Genomic DNA, 24,944 nt, shown 5'->3' on the forward strand with positions numbered 1-24,944 from the left:
TCCTTAATGAACAGAACACTCTTCCCTTCTTATTTGTCATAATGACTACCAATAAATAACAGGAAGAAGCAACAGGTTTGAATACAACGCTGATGAATTTAAGTTTAATGCAAGTAAAGTGCCTTACAACAAGTCTAGATTGAAAAAGATGTTGAGAAGGGTGGTTTTCAGAGAGACTGCTTACATTTTAATGTTTAGCAAGACCTGAATCTGCAGTAGATGGGTACAAAAAACAATGAGAAAATGTCTTTTTCTTTTTTTTAACAAGTTAGGGCAAGTGAGAGTCATCTCTCATTTTTGTGTGTTCTTTAAAAAAAGAAGAAGAAAATCCAAATGAAAAAGGCAATAAACAAATACTGAGACCTGGCAGGGAAGGCGGGCTTTATTCTACCCCACGACTAGCCCTCGACTCCTGTTCTTCTGCGGTCATGGTCACAGCTCTCCCGCATAGCATCACCTCCCTCTCTGATTTTCAGACCTCACATACTAGCTTAGGGAGCTACAGCCAAGCTTCGGTGCTGCCCAGAGAGTGTCAAAACGTGAGAGGTGCTAAAGGAGTCCTGTAGGTCCCTCTCCACCAGCTCACTAGAGATGGGCTCTTGCTAGGACTCAGGCAAGGTAGGGGGAAGGCTGGCTCGTACCCCTTATTCCCACTGATGCCACCTTGACCCACATGATTGAGCCTCGTGGGCTGACTCCCAGCACGCGGTGCTGTGACTGAAGTTTTCGCATTTGGAGCGCTGCAGCATCCTCTCTATCCTGTCGATCAAATGGCCAGTCGCTGGCACGAGCAACAGTTTACATCACTCACAACCGAACCCGAAATACAGGAAGATTAGCTGCCAGGGCCATTTAAGACTCCCAAAGCAGAACAGAAGCAGATAAGGGAAGCAAAGCAAACCCTCCTTGGAAAGATAAAGAAACTTTGCAGCTGACACAGGAAAAGCAGCTATTAAGGTAAGCAGGGGTGTTACCAGTCTCAAGCTAGAAGTATTTTGAAAGGTGACAGCAATTAAGAACCCATGCAAGCCTTGAGCTTAAAAACACTCTGACCTTGAAGGAACTCCATCTGCCTTTCTGGTTCCCAGGACATATGGCCTCAGTAACAGATGATATATATCCCTTCCTAGTTCAGTATAGCTACATAGGTATCCCGTAAGGCTTGTCTGCTACAGGACAGAGGGTCTTTGCCTCACCTGCTGACTCTTCAGCTGCCTGCTACCCTGGCTGATCACTTTGGAATCACTGCTGCCCCAAGCCCCCACGTGCTAGATGGAGCCAGCTGCACTACTCCACGATTCCAGACCAACTTCAGCTGTCACACAGGCCCTGGACCAGGATGGCAGGTTGCACTGAACATTTTGTCTCAGGCGAGCATCTCCACTCCTCCCTGGATGTCACCGTCACCTTGTACCATGGGATCTCTCCTGCCACAAGGTCCAGCACAGCCATTACATCCCATAAGCACCACCACAGTCATATACCCCAACCCAGCGTCCCGGGTCTTCGGACTCAAAAGAACAGCCCGTCTCTCCCGTACATCAAAACCAATCAAGTCTAGCAGAAATGATGACATCTTGGACACATCGAGTTTTCCGCTGGAACAGTGCCACCCTGGTGACTTGGTTCACTCCAGGCAGCAGTCTGGGGACAAACGCAGCAGTTTCTCTCCTACCCTCCAATATAAAGCACTTCCACAAACTTCTAGGTGGTATTGGGAGAACAGCACCCAAACTGTCTCTCGTTTCTCTGCTCCCTCTGCTGGGTGCCAGCCCAGCATTATCAAAATGCCTGCTTGGGTAGCGCTGCCAGGCAGCAGCACACAGAAGCTAAAGCAGGCTGTAAAGTTACTACACAGTCTCCCAAAGAGCTCAGTAATTACCACTGTTAATTCTTACCAAGACCAATACCACCACTACTCTTTACAGGGACCAAGCAGATCAAAAAGCAGATCCGGGAAGAGAGTTTCCGAGTTACAGGCTTCAGTGTCGGCAACCGCTGACATCTCCAGCCAACAGCCAGATCACGCAGCCCGGACAAGGCCGTACGCCCACCACCTAATATTCCACACTGGCATCAGTCCACAGCCACTGCCAACCATTGTACGTACATGGATCCTGATCCACGCACAGCTATTCAAAAAGAAAGGCATCACAGCCCCTGTAATTGTGAACTTGCATCTTGGTGCAAAGAAAGACAGTGGATATATCGGGTTTGTTGCATAAAGTGTGGGCCAAGAAGCTAATCACTTCTATGTGTCTCATGATACTTTTTTCCCTTGTCAAAAGGGGATAATCCACCATTCTCCATAGTCCACTGTATTTTCAAATGTAATTCCAGTTGGGGCCTCCCCTGCCTTTACTAGACAAATAGACTAAATGCCAGTGAGAATGGATTTTAAATCTACATTTTAAGCACTGGAGTAGTAGAACTAGTCAAGACACAAAATTACTTACAACTGCTCCCTCACTGCAATATTCCAAACAAGATGATACTACAAACTCTTTCAATTCTCTCTTTAGAAAGGTAATCAGCCTTGCATAGACCAATCTGGGGCTGGTTCTTGGTATCTTCAGAAAAGAGATAGTAAAATAATTGTATAAGACAATCAAGACCCTTCGGAACACTTCTTCATTAGGGAGGGATCGTGCACTAGACTTATGCCGGGTATAGAGAGGGGGTCGGTTTCATTTGGGTTTTGCTTTACATCTTAAAGATGGATTATTACCGCAGGAAAAGTACAACCAAAATGATTGAAATAGTCACATTCCTCCTTCCATAAGGTTTAAATGCATTTCAAGCTCATATCTGGAAGCGGAACAAAATCAAACATAGATCTCCTCCTAATTTTCCAAGCTACAGAACAATAAGTACCGCACAGTAGAAAACAAGATCTAATACAAGAGGTGGCAGCTGGGATTTCATGCTGCTTGTATGTATTCACGTAAACAGATATGCAATCACAAGCAAGCGTCACTCCTTTGACACTGGAGAGGCATTCTCTTTCTAGCTGCGCATGGAAGGGATAGTTTCACCATACACGGCTCCAACAGCACTGAATCAGAACTAGCAAGGGAGTCGCTGCATTTTACAGTTCGTAGCAGTCACGTTCGAAAGCAAGGCCTGGTTTTTCTCTCTGTAAAATCAGTTCATGCAAGCCCAACGTGGCCCCACGCACCCCCTGAGATTCAGCCACCAGATTCCCAATTAAGACATGCTGAACTGGACAACTTGGAAAGCACAGTTCAGTCCCCAAAAGGCAACAGGGTAACAAGATCTTCCACTAGCCTCTAGTAAACAAGAAACAAGGAAAGCCCATGCTTGCCAGGCAATCACTTACCCTCAGACACACCAGGCAAACTCTGTCACGGAAGCACTTGAAGATCACCACCCACAGACGACCTTGATGAATCAAACATGCAGCCCATCATACAAAAGATGCTACTGCCTCCTAAGCCCCAGTTTGCACCATAATATCAACAAGATCCCAAACTCAGTCAAAACACCACAGTGTTTTTATTTTCTCGTGTCTTTAGACAGTAATTGCAACGTACCATCTTCTCTTCCACTCCCCTGCACAGCTCAAGCGCACACGGGGCTTCCTTTCTTTATGAAACTAGACAATTAAAATTTACTTTGGAACAACAATTTGTTTGGATTCCCATCTATAAAAGCCTCCAAAAATGCCACACTGTACAGTAATTGCTCTACTGGTGAAATACAAAGGTTCGGTAATGTTTATAAAGACACTTAAACTGCATGAGCAAAACTATCTTGCTTAATGACATTTTCCAACCCTTCATGCTATGTACAAGCTCACTTCTTCCAAGAGTCACCCCTACTCACATGATCAAATCATGCCACTTGAAACGCTCCGACATTATTTGGGCATATAAAAAGGTTGAAATTATCGTGACGACGGCAGCCTAAGGACTGCAGATACCCAGAATCTGGTATCAGAAGTGAAAGCTGAAAAAGAGTTAGATCTCTTGAAATTACACATTTTAAATACCAGAGACACAAAGTGTTTAAAAGCCATTCAATACCAGGGCTCACCATAAAACCATAAAAGGTTCTGAAACACTTGTCCTGAATCATTTCAATGGAAATATTAAAGGATGAAAACGCTCCATGGAATTACGGGATTCATTTATATAGACTGACAAACTCACTTTGTGCAACGTGTTTTTAAATGTCAAGCAGTATAAACAAGGTATCTGAAATTACCACCTAATACAATGACTTGAACTTCAGCGCCTTCAAAATCACAATTCTACAAAGACTGAAATAAGTTTGACAGACCGAGGTATAATCAAAATCACTGGAGTCAAGAGAAATTTATCCAAAGCAAAAACCATTTCATGCTTGCACACATGTATGTTTACTAGAAAAGAAAAGTAGAGCATAGGTTTTCAACGACCAAAAAAAGGCTCGAAAAACACTTGGAAAAAATAAATTCTGCCACTCACTCCGCTTTTGCTGGGCACGCCGATTTTCACATTTTGGTCAAAGATCCCTCGGCTTCTCCAGTTTACCTCACTTTGAGAAAATCATTTTCAGAAAACATGCCTCCAAGAAACATCGGACAACGGTACGTCCACATGATTAAATAAGAGGTAGGAAAACCCAGCAATAGATCTATCACACACTTTACAACAGCAGCGATCGCTTGCTCGCAAGCCCCTGGCCAGAATCCTTCTCCTTGGCAAAATAAATTAATGCTAGGCAGTTCTCAAGACATCACATCAACAGGAAAAGGGTTAGCTCTCCCTCGCATCAATAAAGCACATCATCTGACCTAAAGCGCAACTCTTCATCACTAAACCACTTTCAGAAGAAACAGTGCCAACCTTCAAAGACATCTTCCTAGAGTGAGCTGTCTTTCCTCACCATTTTGACTAGTTACAGACTTTGTATCTGTCTAGTTCTTCATCTTTTAGGAAGGCTAATGAGGTCAGAGAAGTAAAGGACAAGTCCAGCCAGTATTACTTATGGACCTCTTTTTTCACTGTTGTTCAGTACAGATACGCAGCACTGCGGAATCCTTCGGGACCCATTTCTCCCACCAAACCCACACTGCAGGCTTCATCTTAAAAACATATCCTCTCAAGGATAAACAAAAGTAAGCTCATATCCGCCAGACCTGAAAGATGTTTTCACCAATGCCTCAGGACTGTCCACTGCTGCTAGTTCATCCGCTAAGCTTTCTTCAGGAGGTCTCGGGCCACTGATGATGGTCGGCTTTGGCCTTGCCTTGAGCTTGCCGGTCAGCCCACCGATAATGGGGTTCCACAAGCAGTTCTGTCATTTAGACCCTGCAAAACCAGACAGTCAGCAAAATACATTCATAGGCCTACTGCCCAGCCTCTCAGCAGTCTGCAAAACAAAGATGCTCTCTCATCTTTTTACCTTTGCATCACCACCAGTTTGGGATTAAGCCTGAAAACCCAAAATAAAGCTCCAAGTGGAAATAAGCACTAACTTTCAGCTCATTCCAAGTCCAAGACCACAATGCTTCCCATAAAAAGATTTGGTTACAGAACAGGGAGTTTTCACATCTCAGTAAAAACCATCCTCTCCACATCAACTTAGAGCTTAGCATGTGTTGGCGTACCTGTATTTGAAGCCAAACAACTAACCAGAACACAAAGTACCAAATCAATACAATAGTAATCATTGCGTTTCTTAGTGCTTAAATTACAGATTTGAGATATCACTGAAGGGCGCCTATCAAAAAAACATACTTCTTTTCTGCTGAAATTGCAACTTTTCCCAGCAGACATTCAAATGCCAAAATATTTCTATGGATGGCCTTTTTACACTTACTTCCAAGAGTCACCAGGCGCCTCTTGCATGTCATTCAGAGAACCCATCCTCATCTGTAAGCCTAGCTCCACTGACAAAGTACAATTAGCACCCTTCAGTCAGATCTCCTCCCCACCCCTGAAGAAGACCTGACTTACAGCTCCTCAAATTCAAGGACAGGGAGGGATCACTCCCCGCTTGCGGTCACGGTCACAAGACAGGCTCAACCTGAGGAAGAAACCAAATCAACGTAACCTGCTACCCATCAAATCACAACAAGGCTACGAGGAAGCAAAACCCAGCCTGAGAACAGCTTCCCCCCGGGGAGCCCTCCCGCCTTCCCGCCTCAACTCCACTCACTCCCCGCTCTCTCCACCTCCTCCCCCCGGCGGCGCAGGGGAACAGGGGACGGGGACGGGGGCTGGGGTCGGTTCCTCACCCCTTGTCTCTGCCGCTCCTTCCTCCTCAGGGGGAGGAGGACTCCGCGCTCGGCCCCTGCTCCGCCGGGGGGTCCGTCCCTCCCGCGGGAGACAGCCCTTCACCAACTTCTCCAGCGTGGGTCCTTCCCGCGGGCTGCAGTTCCTCACAGACTCCTCCAGCGCGGGTCCCTTCCACAGGCAGGGTGCAGTCCTTCCGTCACAGACTGCTCCAGCGCGGGAGTCGCGGCCATTTTGGGGGACATCCGCTCCCCCGCTCCCCTCCACGGGCTGGGGGGGACAGCCTGCCGCCTCCCCGCGGGCTGCGGGGGCATCCCCTCCTCCTTCCCTGACCTCGGCATCCGCAGAGGGGTTCCTCTCACGTCCCACTCCCCCGACTCCCTCACGGGGCCTTCCCCTTCTGAAATCTCTTCTCCCCGAGGCGCTACCGCCGTCGCTGAGGGGCTCGGCCTGGGCCAGAGGCGGGTCCGGCTCCGAGCCGGGGGAGCTTCGAGCAGCTTCTCCCAGGAGACGGCCCTGCGGACCCTCCCCCGCCACACACACACACACACAAAAAAAAAAAAACCACCACACACACAAACAACCCCGAAACAGGGAGGGAGCAGATCCCGAGAAGAGCAGGCAAGGGCTGCAGCGGTGCTTACCTCAGTCAAGAGGCTTCTCTCAGCAGAGGGGCAGCAGGCCTCCATCTTACTGGATTCCAAAGGAGTAACTGTTATAAATGAATTTAGTCCCAAACAGGATTCCAATCAAAGTTAACAATTTATTCAATGAATAAAGGCAAGCAAACAGCGCTGGGCGCGCCGGGAGCTTCTGCTCTACCACAACGCGCGCCGCGAAAAACAAGAAACAAGACAGCTTCTTTTGTAGTCCAACGCTCGTTACATATTCATACTAGGAGTGTTCTTCTCCACCTCCTGGTTGTGGGGGTGCAGTAGTTCTCCCAGAAACTGGTCTCACCTTGCACAGCACCGGCTGCGGTCACCAGGACCCAAACAAGTTCACAACAGACACCTCCCCCTCAACAAATGCACACCACAAATGGCCCATCGAGATCCCAAGCACTGCAATCCCTGAGGCCAAACACACATCCAAATGCCTCAGTTCTCCTCCAGGATAGTTAACAACAAAACCGGCTCTGGGCTGGCAAAAAGAGAACGAACTATGCACGTATCATCTGTCTCCTCCCGGCCTGCGGTTAGACGAGGATCCACAAAATGGTTAAAGGTTACATAGACAGTGAGGGTCACATTTTATTATGCGGCCCTAGCATTGTTTATAGTGACACGAATCAGATGAACATATTTCACAGTAACAAAAGAGGATGGACTGGAGAGAGAAGCCATGGACTGAAGGAGGCATTTACTTAAGAAGAGGTCTTGTGAAATAAGAGATCCTTTGTCTGTACGAGGCATGCCTTGCTAATGACTGGGCCCCTGAAGGAGAACGAAAAGGCTGAGAAGAAGGGAACATCCTACCCCAGGAGGCGCCGAGAAGCTGAAAAGCTGCTAATAGGCACGAAGTCAGCAAAAATCTTGGATAACCGGAGGAAAGGTAAAGGCAGCAGGGGCAGATCGGACCACCGACTCAATTCACGACCAAAACACTTACACACACACACCCCCCTTGGGCATGTGCTGTAGAAGAAAAGAACACTGGACCTTTAATTCGAAGTGGGGGAACTTCAACCCGATAGAAACTGTGCGAGATAAGCGACTCCCGGTAATAGTTTTGGGGAAGAACTTTGGAAATCGAATGTGTATAACTGAACTTGATAGCATATGTCCATACATTTCATGTGGTTCGTTCAAACTTTTATGTTTTTAATATTTTGTACCTTCTATGAAAACTGGTTTGCTGCTAGATGACTAAGTGAGATTTGATAAATGATCATGCATTAAAATTATGGCTGAAACAAGAGACAAAGGGTAACTGGGGAGATAATTACAAGAGTGTAGTCAAGGGACTAACTAGTAAATCTTCATAAGTTTTGCAGTCCTTTGCTCTTATGACGAGATGTTCCTGTACACTAGATGAGAACAATGCTGAAACTGACCACATGTGATTGAAGCTGCATTAAGCTTCAAGATCAAAGAACAAGGACAAGAATAAAGACTTCAAGGACAGCCAGCAAGAACTTCAATGGGTCGGTGGTCGCAAAAGCAGCCCTTCGACTCAAAGGGATCCTTCATTGCGCATGATCGGATGTAGGCAGTACTAAGATAATCAGTTGCGATCGTTTCTAGTATATGTACACTAATTCGATTAATATGCAATTACTTATTCTGTATAACCTGTTTGTGCTAAAGCTGTGGTGTGGACGCTACGTGGAACTATCCCCCGTGCATCCAGCACTGCAATAAAGAATGCCTGCTTTCTAAAACGCCAAAACGAGTCTTTGAGAGTTTCTTCGACCAGCTTTTCGGTGTCATTTTGGTGACCCAGATGGGACGAGGCTTCTGAGACTCGATGGACTTGGGATCGCAGGACCTCCAGCTGGCACTGAGATTTCTTGGGGAGACCCTTGATCCCTGTTCCCTGGGCTCACAAGCCAAGGCCACTGGTAAGATTTTATTTAAAGGCATTCTTTTGATTACCTTGGTTCTGGTATTCTGGTCTGGTACTCTTACCTGTAAGCCCGACTAAGAGAAGTCAGCAAGGAAGAAATATAAAAGGATCCTTAAAAATCTGGTATTCTGGTAGAAGTACTCCTCTGGTAAAGGGTATTCGTCTCGCTGGTTGAAGGCAAAGATACTCATTTGGTTTGGTCTCGGTAATTTGATTAAGGCTTTGGTATTTGACTATTGATTCTGGATATGACATTCGATCTCTGATTGATTCTGTTTGGTATTTTGACTTAGGCTCTGATATTTGACTTTCTGATTTTTGTATACTGAAGGTATTGATAATGGGAACAGGACAGTCAAGTGAACTCCATAAAAAATCACCTCTGCGGTGTGTTTTAAAACACTGGAAACAGCTGGGGGGGGTCCCGGGTGGTAACGTCGCCGAAAACCGGAATAAAACTCCTTAACGGCAATGAGAAGTTAAGAAGCAGGCACTCCTTTATTGCAGCGCTGGGCACACAGGGGATCCCTCCACCTCGTGTGTGCACCTGTCTGGTTTGATCATGCAGGTTAAATACACACCTGTTATAGATATTCACTAGATGCCTGGGAAATGTCATACATAATCATCAACTGTCCGATAAATCATTAGCATATGTAAATGTCCTTTTATGCAGGCGTGGTGAAGTCTCTGGTGGTCTTCAGAAGCCCTCTGGTGGTCTTTCATAGTCTTCCTCACCTTGTCCGATAGTTGACCTCTCTTATGTGATTCTGCGCAGTACGATTTTGCCATCATGTATTAGATTTACATGAAAGTACATTCAATGTTAATTCTTGAATTTAACGTTTCTAGTGATTGGCCCTCAGTCACACCACCTTATCAATATTCTTATACTAAAACATTCATTGGTTAATCTTACTTAATTCCACTAACTGGAATCTTGATCAAAGTGGGGTTTCTAAGCAACGGAACTAAGGTCCATAACAATCTCTCTTAGTTTCTTAAAACAAAACACTACAACCTAACAAATCTGTCAAAATTTCTATGGTTAACCGATCTTAGACAAGACTTATTCTTTTATGATTGCATACTGCACATTTTGTATGTTCCTTAGTTTCTATAGCTATTGTGAGCTTCAAACCCCTATCTTCTACAATTTTTACCCTTTTAACCAAACCTGACTTAAGTAAAATTTCAACTTTTATCAAGTATTGGTAACATTTCCCCCCTTTGAAAGTTTTGAAAATCACTTCAGTACTTTCACTGTAATTTATCAATTATTCACTATAAGCTAAAAGAAGCTCTGGGATTGTTTGTCCATTTTGATGTCAATAACTTGGATAATCATAGCTTTATGATTGATTTTCTTCTTCAAAACCCTGAATCAATTGTAAAACTAGATTATCCTGAATCAACATCCCAGGAGCGACTGATATCAAGATTAATAATTTAAGCAATAATCGCCTCATTTTGTTTACCTCACACTACTTATTCCTTTACCATGTCAATTCATGATTCTACTTTTATAATCTTACATCTGCTTTGTATCTTACGCTTACAGCAACTTATGAGGAAATATTCACAGCCTATACCACACAAGAGGATCAATGCCCCTGACAGTATCCCTAATAGTAACCCTAATATTATAAGCTTTACACAATTATTTTCCCAAGTACATAGCATGCAACTTATCTATAAAGTTTCAGTTTTAAAGGACCAACTTCCTTAGACCTCCAATTCCCTGTTGGTGCTTTCTTTATTCTTGAATAATGAATCCATGCATCTGATTCAGCAATCTTGACAGCAGTGAAAGTAGTCAACAATATTTGAAAGGGTCCTTTCCAGCGTTCTTGTAGAGGTTCAGAAGCTCATGTCTTCACATAGACATAATCACCTGGTTGGAAGTCATGTACCGGATTTTCCAAAGACAGAGGTCTGCTCTAAACAACCGCACTCCGCAGCGCAGTTAAAGTTTTTCCTAAAGAAAGTAAATAGTCACACACATCTTGTTTTCCTTTTAAATGTATGCTCAAATTTGGTTCAGGAGATTCATAAGGTTTTCCATACAATAACTCATAAGGACTAATCAGTGTCCCACTCTTTGGTTGGACCCCAACTCGTAAAAGGGCTAATGGGAGTGCCTGAGGCCATTTCAAATTGGTTTCTTGACATATTTTACTAATTTGTCTTTTCAATGTTTGATTCATTCTTTCCACCTTTCCACTAGATTGTGGTCTCCAAGGTGTATGTAGATCCCATGTAATTCCCAAAATTCTACTAACACCCTGGACCACTTCTGCAACAAAATGGGAACCTCGATCAGAAGAGATTCCAATAGGTACTCCAAATCTCAGGATGATTTCTTGTAATAACCATTTAATGACCTCCTTGGCTTGGTTGGTCTGACAGGGAAAGGCTTCTGGCCAGCCTGTAAAAGTATCAACCCCCACCAGAACGTATCGATACCCATTTTGTCGAGGTAACTCTGAAAAATCTATTTGCCAATAGTCCCCTGGTTCCATTCCTGATTTCAATATCCCCATTTGGACCTTTTTCTTTACTACTGGGTTGTTTTTCAAACATATTTCACATGTAGCAGTTGTCATTTTAGCTATTTCTAGCATTTTCACTGATACTACTTGCCTTCTCAAAAAGGTTACTAATGCTTCTGCTCCCCAATGACATTCTTTATGTTTTGTCTGCACTATTTCCCTCATTACAAATGGTGGGACCACTACTTGTCATTTTGATGTCACCCACCATCCTTCCAGATTTTTCCTTGCATTTAATAATTTCCCCAATTTCTCATCCTCTTCTGAATATTTAGGTTTTTCCTTTGGTAATGCAATAGTTTTTGTGGGAATCAATGCCAATTGTAAAGTATTCCTTTTGGCTGCTTCCCTAGCTGTTTTATCTGCTAATCTGTTCCCTACAATCTCTTTTGTGTTCCCTGATTGATGTGCTTTACAGTGCATGATTGCTACTGCACTAGGTTTCTGTACTGCTTGTAATAAATGCAAAATCTCCTCCTTATATTTAATGTTGGACCCCTGAGAGGATAATAATCCTCTCCCTTTCCATAAGATCCCGTGGACATGGACCACACCAAATGCGTATTTCGAATCAGTCCAGATGTTTACTTTCTTTTCTTTACTCAATTCTAGAGCCCTTGTCAAAGCCACTAATTCCGCCTTCTGAGCTGAAGTTGTGCTCGGCAAGGTATTGGCTTCTATAACTGATTTTTCAGCTGTTACCGCGTATCTTGCATAGCGAATTCCACTTTCAACGAAACTGCTACCATCTGTGTACAATTCCCAGTCTGGGTTGTCCATAGGTACATCCTTCAGATCCTCTTGACTGGAATATACATATTCAATGGTAGTCAAGCAATCATGTTCCAGTTGTCCTTTTTCCTGTACAGAACTCAGAAAGACTGCAGGATTAGTCAAATTAGTAGTTTTTAAAATCACATCATCTTGTGATATTTCATCATTCTGCTCAGGGATAGCCAATGGCCCCCCTTTTGCTCCAACACTGATATCACCATGTGTGGCACATATACCACCATCATTCTTCCCAAAGTCATTTTTCGAGCCTCCTGTATTATCATCACAGTGGCTGCTACCACTCTCAAACAAGCAGGCCAGCCTTTGCTTACAAAGTCCAATTGTTTGGAAAAATATCCAACCGGTCGCTTCCAACTTCCCATCTTCTGAGTCAGTACTCCCAGTGCAATGTGTTTTTTTTCATGTACAAATAACTGGAAGTCTTTAGTCAAATCTGGAAGTCCCAAGGCTGGTGCTGTCATCAGGGCCTGTTTTAAACTCTTGAAAGCCCTTTGCTGATCTGGACCCCATTCAAATGGTGGACCTTTAAGAGCTTCATACAATGGCTTAGCCAACAGACCATAGTTCATTATCCACAGCCGACACCACCCAGCCATTCCCAAAAAGGTTCTCAATTCATGGGTATTTCTCGGCTCCGGGATACTGCAAATTGCTTCTTTCCGCTCTGTTCCCAGCTGTCTTTGTCCTTGGGAGATTTCAAAACCCAGATATATTACAGTCTGCTTTGCTATTTGGGCCTTAGTTCTAGAGACTTTGTATCCACTTAGCCCCAAAAAGTTCAAAAGATCAATTGTTACCTTTATACACGCTGGTCTCTCTTCCATAGCTATCAGTATGTCGTCTACGTACTGAAGGAGCAAATGTCCAGGTTTGGGACCATCTTGTTTCCACATCTCAAGTTCTTCTGCTAATTGGCTCCCAAAAATTGTTGGGCTGTTCTTGAACCCTTGCAGCAGTCTTGTCCATGTCAATTGCGTTTTTCGTCCTGTGTTTGGATTTTCCCACTTGAAAGCAAATAATTTCCGACTTCCTTCTTCCAGGGGTATACAAAAGAAAGCATCCTTCAAATCAAGCACTGTAAACCACTGATGATTCTCCCCTAGAGCTGTTAACAGTGTATATGGATTGGCCACTACAGGGTGTATATCTTTCACTATCTGATTTATTGTTCTCAGATCCTGTACTAATCTGTATTCTCCTGATGGCTTTTTCACCGGTAAAATTGGAGTGTTATATTCAGATTCACATTCCTCTAAAATTCCATATTTCAAAAATTTATCAATTAATTTCTTGATTCCCAATCTAGCCTCAGGTTTAATTGGATATTGCTTTAATCTCACTGGCCTCACATTCTCCTTCAGTTCCACCTTTACAGGTTGTGCCATTTTAGATTTTCCAGGTATGTCTGTGTTCCAAACTGTAGGGATCACAGCATCATCAACTTCTTGTGGCATCTCTTGAGTCTTAACCTTCTCCTGTATCATCAATATTTCTCCTGTCTTTGACTCCGGTATCTTTAAAAGAATTTCTCCTCCCTCAAAAACTATCTGTGCATTTAATTTGGATAACAGATCTCGACCCAACAAGGGTAGCGGACATTCTGGCACATACAAAAATTCATGTGTAATTGCCTTATTTCCAAATTTTAAATCAAGGGGTTGAAAGAATGGTCTATTTTCCTGTTTCCCAGTCGCTCCAATTATGGTTGCTGTTTTGTCTCCTAATTTCCTTTTATGAGTATTCAAAACAGAATATACTGCTCCTGTATCTACTAAAAATTCAACTTTATCATTTCCCAGCTTAATTGTAACCAGAGGTTCAGCTGGGCTCCCCTCCGGTCCCCTTCATTCAGTCAGTCATCATTTTCACAGCCTCTTGCTGATTTGTTTGCAGCTGAGGACAATCCTTTTTCCAATGTCCATTCTCTCTGCAATAAGCACACTGATTTATTCCTAAAGGTGCATTAGGGTCCTGGTCACCAAAGTTTTTAAAACCTCCTCTTCCTCGGGTTTGTCCTCTTCCTCTTACTGCACCCCCTGTTAAAACAGCTATTAACCTACATTCTCTAATCTTCTCTTTCTTTTCTTTTCTTTGTTCCTCCTCCTTTTCCCGATTATTGTAAACTTTCCATGCTGTTCCTAACATTTTATTCAGATTTCTTGAGTCCTCCCCCTCCAATTTTTGGAGCTTTCGCCTTATATCAGGTGCCGATTGTCCCATAAAAATCGAGGCCAGCTGTTGCTGTTCTGCCTCTGTTTCCAATTTTAAATCAGTATATTTTCGAGCAGTTTCCTTCAAGTTTTCCAAAAACACAGAAGGAGATTCATTTTTATCTTGTTTTATCTCATATAATTTAGACCAATTCAGAGCTTTTGGCATTGCATGTTTCACTCCATACAATACCCACCTTTGGTACCGAGTTAACCTTCTCCTGTCTACAGGGTCATTTGGATCCCACTGAGGGTCTCCTGAAGGAAAACTCTCTTCCAAAGTTCCAGAGAGCATTTCATTCATATGTGGAACTCTTGTGCTCTGCAGTCTCCAGATATAGACAACCCAGACCACTTGTCCACTCCACATGCCCTTGCTTCATTCTTTTGACTGCACCCTCATTCCTCAATTTTTTTTTATTATCTGCCCCAAGAAACAGCTTGCAACTCACATCCATTATTCATCCTTCCCACTCTGATGCTTCCCTCCAGTTTGCAGTTCTGTAGTTAAAGGCCATTTCCTAACTGTACGCACACAGAGGGCTGCATCAAGGTTGCACAAGTATTCTGAGGGCTTGACTTTGCAAATTTAATGTCTTTTGCAAGTCTGTGGTCACATATGCCTGTTACACAGCAGAATTAATAAATAATCATGCTTTTCACTTTTTTACTTAGTGCCTTATAAGAACAATGGGAAGAACACCACATATCCCGTGCCGTCTCTCTCTCACCATTGTCTTTGCATGTGTACACCCCAGGCTACGTGAGTTGCAACCAGAGAAAGAGAAGACAGCAAAAGACTGCTACAGAGTGGCATGGCCTCTGCGGGTGGGACCAAAATCCAGACGCTTATCTGCACATGCTCCCCACCCTCCTCTTGCCATGCTCAGCAGCAGCAATTCTTTCCTTCTCTCTTGGGAGTAGGAGACATGACATACAAGACATACATGACAGACTGCAGCCCAAGCCAGTGTGTGCTGTTTGCGTACCACTTTCAGCCCCAGTTCCAAGGCTCAGCGTGGCACCAGGAACTCACAACCAGCTGGGACAGCCCTGCCAGTCAAACAGAAGTGGTCCTGGGACCAAAATTCACTGCCACAGCTGAACATGTGGGGATGTCTGTGTACTGAAGGGTTCCTGCTTCTGCCTGAGGGATCGTTACACCATCCCTATGTGCCCTACTGCAACTGAGCAATGACTTATCTCCCCAGAGCAGAGCAAGCTACAGTATTTTACTCCAAAGTTTCCTCCTCTGCTGAATTTACCATACCGTTCATTTCCTCCAGCTCACTGCTGCAGATTCCCAAATCAAATATTGAGTGGAAAGACCAGAAAACATCTAGGTCATATAAAAAATTAAGTGCCACTTGTATAGTGCCATTAAAGTTCAGTGATACCTGTATGGAAAATACTCTTCACAATCACTACAACAAAATATTTTCTCTGCTGCTGCAAAATCCTAAACCAGCAGGGAGAAAGAATAAAGGGGAATTCTTAAAAAGACAGGGAGAATTAAGAGGAAAAAGTGTGGGGGAAATGAACATCAGTTAAACTTGTATAGCTAGCATTTTACACCCAAGCTTTTAGCAGGGGGGGGAAAAAAATTGCACTGAGACAAGGGCAAAGACTAATTACTAAGATTGTATATTGCTGGGACCTTCGCTGGGGACGAATGCGATAGGCAGCTTGGGCTTCGACTGGAGTTAAACGTGCCCATCAGTGATTCAGATAATTTTGTCCAAGAAGCAGCCATGGGTATCTGCTGAAAAGAGACACTTTTGCAGTTTGTGTTTGTTGCCTTTGCAGTCAGTTAATACAGAGATTTGCAGAATGATGAGATTTAATCTTTTCAGTGCCCCAATCCTAGCTAGAAAGGCATGCGTGGGAACAACTGGCTTTTTCAAAAAATATCATGGATTGTGTTATTAAGGTTTAAGCGCAGATTTTAGTTATTCGAAGTGGATTTCTTTTGCTAGAGAAAGGGGGAGTTCTCTGCTTGGCTACCAGTAGAGCATGTGCCCTTGAAAGATTAATGTTTGCCTGAGGAATTTCTACGTTCCTCAGCTGGAGGCTTTGCTGTCACACCACTGCTTCCGAAGTTCACTCCCCACGGTCAGCTTGAGGGCTTGCGGTACGTGGCATGTAGTACAGCCGGTGCCCCCACACTCCCAGCAGTTGCACAGGATCCCAGTCTCCATTGAGGTCATGCTCACCCAGCCACTGCGGAGCAATGCAACCTGTCTGGGAGCCAGAGTGTGTGCTACAGCCCTGCAATATTCCTCTCCGGTATCAAGTGTCCCTGATGAAAATTCAGCTGGTGGTAGAATTTCCCTGTTTTCAACAGATGTCACGCTGATAAACCCAGTGAGGACTGTTTCTCCAAGAAGCTGACCTGCTGGTGACTATAGCGTACATTATATTACCTGGATAGCACTGTTCTTAAAACACTATTTAAGAGGACTGTTTTAACTTTTTGGGAAAGTAAAAAAATACACACACACTAGAGCAAAACTACTAGTGCCGGATGAAGAGCACCTGTCTTCTACTTAGGCTTTGTGGAAAAAGCAACAAACTTTTTTAGTGAGCAAGTGGAGAGATCAACCTACCAAGACTGCAATAATTAGCAAGTCCCTAAAAATACCCCAACATGAGTAATAATCCCTCATCCATTGATCTGAAGGATCTTACAAACCACCTGGTTCAGATGAAGAAACTGAGGAGCCTGAGCTAGGCAGTCTACCCAAAGTCACACAGTAACTGCAGCCTGGTACTGGATACCCAAGAGGCAGATTTACTCTGAAGTTTATTGCATCTTCTTTATATTTTGTTCTTCTTGAACATAGCATTTAGTTAGCAAAAAGGTATTTACTGCTCACTGGAAGGATACATGATTACTCAGCAACTTGCATCACTGCATGTTTTTACTGTTTATTTCAGTCGTGCAAGTTACAAGAGCTGTTGCTTTTGGCAAGTCAATAAAAAAGCTCCCATCGTGCACAGGTTCAGCCCCCACATTTGTCAAATCTATTAGAAGATAGATTCTGTCATTTACAGCACTTTTCATCTTGTGTAGCCCTAAACACCAGCAGCTGGATTGAGATTGCCTTTTCAAAGTTCACAAGGGACTTTTACTGCTGTCAGATCTAAGCAAGACTTAAAAACTGTTGCTCAAAGCAAGATTTATTGGACGGCTAGCATCTGGTGACAAATGTTGAAGGAAGAACAAAATCCTTTGTATTGTGGGGTTTCTTGACCTGCCTGTTTATTAATGTTCATCTTTCCTCATAACTCAAAAGCACAGCTTTGTGCTTCTGATGCACCCTATGGAAACAAATAAAATGCTGCTGCTGCTTCTGCTTGTCCACATCAGAAAAATCAGCTCATTAAAATGTTAGTGTGGAAGCTGCCAGTAACTACACTGCATTGCTTTCCCTATTCAAACTCAACTAACAAATCTCTACCAGCTCCACAAAAGAACTGATGTGTCTTCCAGGAGTTAAAAGATGACATATTTCTAATTTCTCTTCGTTTTCTATCTAAAAGCTCTGACTTCTGTCATAGACAGGGACACTATGCAAGAGTTTTTAACTGCTGTCATTTCAGTGCAACTTCAAAATGCAAGTGAGGGACCCTGGTCTGCCACAGGTGCTGGAAGCTTACTATTGCTAGTGATGCCAGGTTTTCCCTGAATCTTTTCCAGCCCCAGTGTGCTGAAAAAAAACCCCCAAAGACTTCGAGAGATTCTTTCTGGCTGCCCTTATTCAGGCAACATTCAAAATGCATTTAAGAAGAGTTTTCTGCAAGACCACATATTTGGAATCCAAAAAGTAGTTAAAATCTGCTCCCTTGCTTGTACTTACTAGTTTCCCACACACATATTGAGACATTTGCACCTGGTTGCCAATGTGCAAGAACTTAGTTTAATGAGACACCAGAGGACTGTATGGGAGCAGTCCTCTGCGCAGCCTACCCTCTTCCTAACAGGACTGCTTGCTACCTTGTCATCTGGGCCACGGCCTGAGCAGCCGTTTCCCCCCTCCTAGACTCCAAGGACTGAATTTAGAAGACAAAGTTAAATCAGATCTTCTCAAAACAGCTAATAGGATTGTTGTGCTTCACCAACCTTGAAGTCCCTCTTGTTCTGTGAATATCTTACTGGGAATAATTCATCTAAATAACACCCTAGATCCAATCACAATTAATCCCTTTGTATAACACAGGCACGTAGCAAAAGCTTCCATTATCTCTGTGTTCTTACATCAGTATCAGCCAGAACTGTATTGGTGCAGCACTTCAGTTCTGACTAGCACGCTGCTAACTGTGACTCTTAATTGGCTGCAATATTGCTGCTTTCCAGGTTTCCAATCTGCATGGGAGTCAAATTTGTATTTGTATTGGCGCATTAGGCATAATATTCCTCCACCAATCTCTTCAGTGATAGTCACAGACTCCACTTTGTTACAGATGCAAGTATCACAATATTTAGAAAACAATAACACCAAAAAAAACCCCACCCCAAACATTAATCAAAACGGGTCAGAATTCCCACCTGTTCTATGTGGATGGCTCTCACCCATACTCACATGTTTCTGTGAGCACCTCCCAGAGTAATCTATTGGCTAGAACCGTCTTAGAAGCAGCTAATTCGAAAGTAAGCCACATATACTACTTAGGGAAATAAAACTTACATTGCAACCAGAACGTGATTCAAGAACATAATATTATTCCCCATCAGGAACTGAAAAGAGCAGACACCTATCAGCAGCAACCAACACAACCTGAATTTTAAAACCTTGTTACCAGTTATTTTCAGGCAACCTGTTCTACAAAGACTTGCAGATGTATCTAATTTCTTCCCCCAAACTAATGCTACTGTTTTCAAAAGATGATACTGTGGCACCAGAGCCCTCTTTTGGGCCAGTATTCCACACACAGTTTGCAGGGGGACTCATTGTAAAGCTAAGCACCGGTACAAGGTTTTGCAAAACCAATTCCTCGCACGGGGCAATCGGATGTGTGGTTTGGGGCAGCAGCATTACACAGCAGGGTCTCCAGATGCACTGATACAAAATACAGTATAAGGAGTCCCCAGTCCTGATCTTTGTGAGAAATAAGCAGATCTCCGCTCAGAAATAAGACTGAGATCCGATTGTGAATTGTATAGTGGTATAAGCAAGTTTCCTCAACACACTTACAAATCCCTAATAACAAAGGACTTGAATTATTTGTAGTAATTATTGAGCAATTCATTATGAGCTAGCAAATAAGTTTAAAAAAACAACAAAAAAACCCCAAACAACTCGTTGGCCGCTACCAGGAAATTGGTCAACACAAAGAAATAAATTAATCAAAAATTATCCTATATGAATTATCTGGGTAGTCCTGGTAAATATATAGCCTCTTCCCAATTTTATTAGCTGCTGCCCAGCTCTCACACACAAAATGCCAGTGATTGCATGTGCAATAAATATTAATGGTTCATAAATTAAATAGCATTATTCTTCTTGACATAACACCATTTTGCAAGGCCCCATGGAAAAGGTACAGGCGGTTTGTTGAGCAAGCTCTGACAGAAGAAAAATATGCCTTTGTTTTCGCTTTTAAAAGTATTTGTCAGGATTTATAGGGTATATCCAGAAGGCAATTAAGGCGACATTTTACAGAAAGCTATCATATGCCCTCAAATAACAAACAGCAATAAAAGGGAAGTGTGATCGGTGAAAACAATTTGATTTATAGAATTACATTTCTAAAATGTAGATACTTTCAGTCTAAACAATTTGTTTAGGAGAAGCTTATGCATATAGATAACCCAGACTCTTCATAACGAGTAAGCTGCATTGTTCATATTATAGCAGTGCACTGCTACCAAGGCTTCCTTTTTGGGTGACAAAAGCAAGGCGGGCTCTGTCCCCTCAAATACCACTTCCTAGAAGACAGCAGCACCGGGGCACAAACACAAGCCAGAACAAGGCAGCGCACTGGGGCGTCTGCTGTCACACAGGCATCACTGCTAAAGGGAATTTCAAGGCTAGCCTAGGAGGCACCCAACCGAGTTGTCCTCCTGGGGTTACAAGGAACTTTGCCCACTCCTGGCAAGAAACATAAGGAAAGGTGAAGCAGGAGGGTGAAAAAGACTGGCATCATCTTCCGGGCAGAAACAAGAGTTAACAGCTTCATAGCCTCATGGGGCAGGCCTGGAAGGGTCTTAAAAAGTGAAGAACTACAGTGTATACGGGGAGGAAAGCAAGCCAGTGGAGAGAGGCAAGAAGAGTGATGAAGTACTTAAATTAACAAAGGCAAGAAGTGAATCTCAGGTGCAGCATTTTAAACAAATATAAATGTAGTGTGAGTGTTCTAAGTAACTCCAAACATGAGGTGATGAAACCTGAGTCAGAATTTTAGTTGTGCGGACACAGAGATGCTGCTGCACAGAACAGAACAGCAAAACACAGATGCCCTGGAAGTAGGGTGTGAGGACGACACACTGAAACAACACTCACATTGCAGGCTGAGCCGTGACAAAGACACTGGGTGGTCTTGTCTTCAGTGCCTGGAGAAGAAAAAAAAAAAAAAAAGAGAGAAAGTGACCTTTAGCAAGGAAAGGGCAAGAGACTGAATTTTGTTAACTGAATTTCCAAAGAGTTGTCCAAAATGCTACAAGCTTAGCTTGCATTTGCTGAGTGCGCACAGATCCCTGAATCTGAGTCCATATATGAGATTTCCAGAGATAGCACATCACCAGAAAAAAAGAAAATGCCGTTAGACCTCCAGCAAAGGTCTGTCACTACTGAAGGCATTTCAGTGCAGAAATAAGGATAAACTGGGAAGTATCTATAATAAGACACCAGAAAGCAGTTCATTAAGCTTTAGGGCAAAAGAAGAGAGGATGGAGAGAGGGAAATGGACTGAAGGGTTATGGTTTATTTTAAGATATAGGAGATTACAGTGAGATCATATTTTCTGTGGAGGAGTCTGCAAAATTATACTGGTTAAGAAAAAGGGTATGGAAGGAATTGCTAACTGAGAAGCCTGAGGGACTGGAGAGCATATAAAATGTGCTAAAGTGGGCTTTTTAGTCACTCAAAAAGTAAGCTTAGAGTTGCTAAAGTAAAGAGGATGGACATTTCTGATGGTACAGGTAGACTGAAACTTAGCAACTCAGTCAAGGGAAACGCCGAGTTCTCTGCAACTCTGTCTGTTGTTAGGAAGGACCAAACTAGCTCCCTGTGGAAGGACCAAGTCACAGCAAATAAGTTTGATGCAGACAGTTTATAAGCTGTCCATTCCTCATTTGAGATGGGACTTGAACTGGTCGAGAAGTCTGTGGTTTGAGTGAGAGTAATACAGATATGGAGATACTGCTTCTTTCTTGTTCTCTCTCTCTTTAGTACACATGTAATATAAGATGGCATTTGCTTTGTCTCTCACAAATATCGATTCACTACAGACAAGCTGAGCTGGGGATCAGCACACTTGGGAATGTGTAAAGAAAAATAATTTCTCACCTTGGGGAAACAGAGGGGGATGTTAGGTGCAGAAAACATAGAGTGACAGAGAAGACACAGCGGTATATAGCTAAAGGATATCTCCTATCCAAGCTGAACTCACCAGCATATGCTCAACACTAGCAGGTACTTACGAAGGACACAACGCATTTTGCCCATTATTTGTAAGACTTCTGGTTGCTCTGGTCAGCAAGTAGGAGTTCAAGGCCTCATCCTTTCCTAGGGGGTTAATGAGAGGGCCTCAGCTGAGAAATTATCTGTGGAGGCACTAAGGAGCAGAAAGATCTTGTGCGTATAGTAGTGCAAAACTAAAGGATATTCACACCTTCAGTTTTTATAAAGTAAAGCTATTTCTTCGGCTCAGTTAATTTCTTTACAGCATTTCAGAAACCTGTAGGACTGGAAGAGATACTGCCAGATCTGATGAAAAGAAATATTAAGTAATACTAAATGCTAGTTATTTGGACTTCATTTAGTTTCAGGAACTTGACAGTAAGTGACAGAGCTCTCCTGGGGGCTCTGCTTCTGCAGTTTTACCATGACCCCAAACTGGGCACCAGTGCTAGTACTTTAGCAGTTGATTCCTTCATAAATAGAATATTTCTGTTTGAATTCACTACCTGGATCAAAACAGTCATGTATATTCAGCATCCAAAGAATCCCATGTGCCCCTGTCATTTTTTTTATGATCAGCAGAAAATATGATCTGTACATTGAACGTAAAGGATATAAAAGTGCAGAACATCTACTTGCTACAACCGCAACAACTGCCTGGCTCTGAACTGATGAAACATGGCAATATTCAGTAATTTATAGAGCAACAAAGACAAAACAATAGGAGGTTGCACTTCCATGACCAACAAGGCAATAAAACAAAAGAGGGGGGGAATGTGTAGTCAGACCAAAAGTGACATAGATATTTCTGCTTCCTACAGTAAATAAAACATGCTGTGTCAGCTGGAAAAAAAGCACTCCAGCAATGCTGTCCACCTTAAAAGAAAGGTAGCAGCAAGGGAAGGTCATCTGCCACAGCTGCAGCATGTTTAATGTGGAGTTGGTTCCTCTGAAGGAGCCGGTACCAAGACAGCCAGGGTCCAGCGAGCCACAAGAGCTGCTCCCCACAATAGCCTTGCTGGCAGCTCAAGGGCAGAGCTTGCAGCTGGACTTCTGAGAAACACAAAACTCAAACCACTGTTTTGGAAAACTACAAGAAGTTGCTTCCTCATATCACGGCATCGTATTTCTAGGCTACAGACTGACAGAGAAAAGAATTAACTTATTCCAATGTGTCCATGTTACACTGGTGATTTATTTCACTGTCTTTACCTCTACGCATGCCCTGCAAATGGAAGGATTTTTTTGTCCACACTAAGCACTGCTGTTTTATGTCTAGAGATGCTTTCCATCACACAGCCCAGAGAAAAGTCTATTGATTTTGGAGAGTTTCACCATTATACAAAAGCTGGACAACAAGTCACTATCAGTTTTGTTTAAGGAAAAATTTCAACACCAGTGCACGCAATTTCAGCATAAAGAAAAAACACATTAATATAGCAAATACCTTATGGTTTCTTCCAGCCAACAGAAGAGAGCTTGAGCCATGGTCTGTTCCACCACATCAGCCAGAAAGGTGCTTATTCCTCACAGCCAAGGACTAACAAATTATCAGAGAGCAACAAGCTGGCATCTTAAACTGCCCAGCCTTTCCTGCAGCCAAGACCTCACCACTCTGCAGATGGAACGTATTGTCCAAACTATGGCAGGGTTCACCAGGCTAATCTTTACTTTATCTAGGTAGTGATTTGCAGGCAGTGGAAAACAAACAAGCAAACAAATAATGAGATCACAAATTTCCTGAAGCTATGAGAAAAGTAGGTATTGTTTGCATAGTAATTACCCTGGTTCAATTACAGTAAGAAGAGTCTTAAAAGAAAAGTTGGTCTCCTTCCTCTGAGGGCAAAAATGAGTAAGAAACTACAATTATCTTCCCTACTTATTTCCATGAGAGTTGAAGTATTTCCTGTAGAAGATGAAAAAGACAGTACTTAGCATGAAAATAAGACATTTATTTTCAAGAGATGTGGGAAATTCTACACACTACACCTCTAAAACCTTCTGTTCATTGCCCCTAATGTTCAATAATTTTTATCCAAAAGTAGTACTACTTCTTAGATAGACTATCAACTGCTCTCCAGTCACATCATTATATGCCAGGCGTGTTAATATAAACCTGCAGTCATTCTGCTGAGGTCCCTGTTCTAAAAGTGGTCTTGATTATTTTTCCATACTATCTTAGTGTAGTTTCACAGATGACACTGATAGTCCCCATTTACACAGTGAGAATAAATCCCTAAGATCATAACACTATGCATTTTGAAACCTGCAGATGACTTTCCCCAAGAAATTGCACAAATAAATCACCTGAAAGCAGTAACAGTGTAGGAAAATTCTACAGCTCCAGACAATGTGCAATCAGCCAGCGCACACTGTATATATTCCTTTGTCTTTATCACGTCTGACAAGTGTACAGTTTGACACTGACAACAGAGACTGCCTGTTCATCAGGAACAGGGCAGAATTTATAGAAATACCTCTTGAAAGAAAGCACTCCAGCTGGAGTGCCAAATCTCCATGTCAGCTCCAGACTGGTAATAATTTGTGCTCTATTTTCCTATAAAGCAGCCTTTTCTTAGAAGAATATTCAAAGAGCTTTTGGAGCTGAGTGTAAATGCTTCAGCTATAATACGTCTACTAAAATGACATAGTGCAACTACAGGGAGAACAAGCACAGATGATTCAGGATGTAGCAAAGTATATAGAACTGCCTTTTGCCTCTAAATTACCATGTTAAAAATGGTTTAGGTCAACTGGATGGCTGCCTAGCAAAATTTGCTGCTGAAACGGTCCAGTTTCTAAGTCAGAGGAGCCAGATTCTGATCACATGCACGCTGACATGCTATTGAGAAAATATTAACTATGTCAGTGAAGGAAGTGTCAGGTTTTTATTGAGTCCAAGGGATGAGAAATCACTGCCACTGTCAATGGCACAAACCCCCCATTTTTACTGTT

This window comes from Buteo buteo, unplaced genomic scaffold, assembly GCF_964188355.1.
Source record: "Buteo buteo unplaced genomic scaffold, bButBut1.hap1.1 HAP1_SCAFFOLD_59, whole genome shotgun sequence".
NCBI classification, from domain to species: domain Eukaryota; kingdom Metazoa; phylum Chordata; class Aves; order Accipitriformes; family Accipitridae; genus Buteo; species Buteo buteo.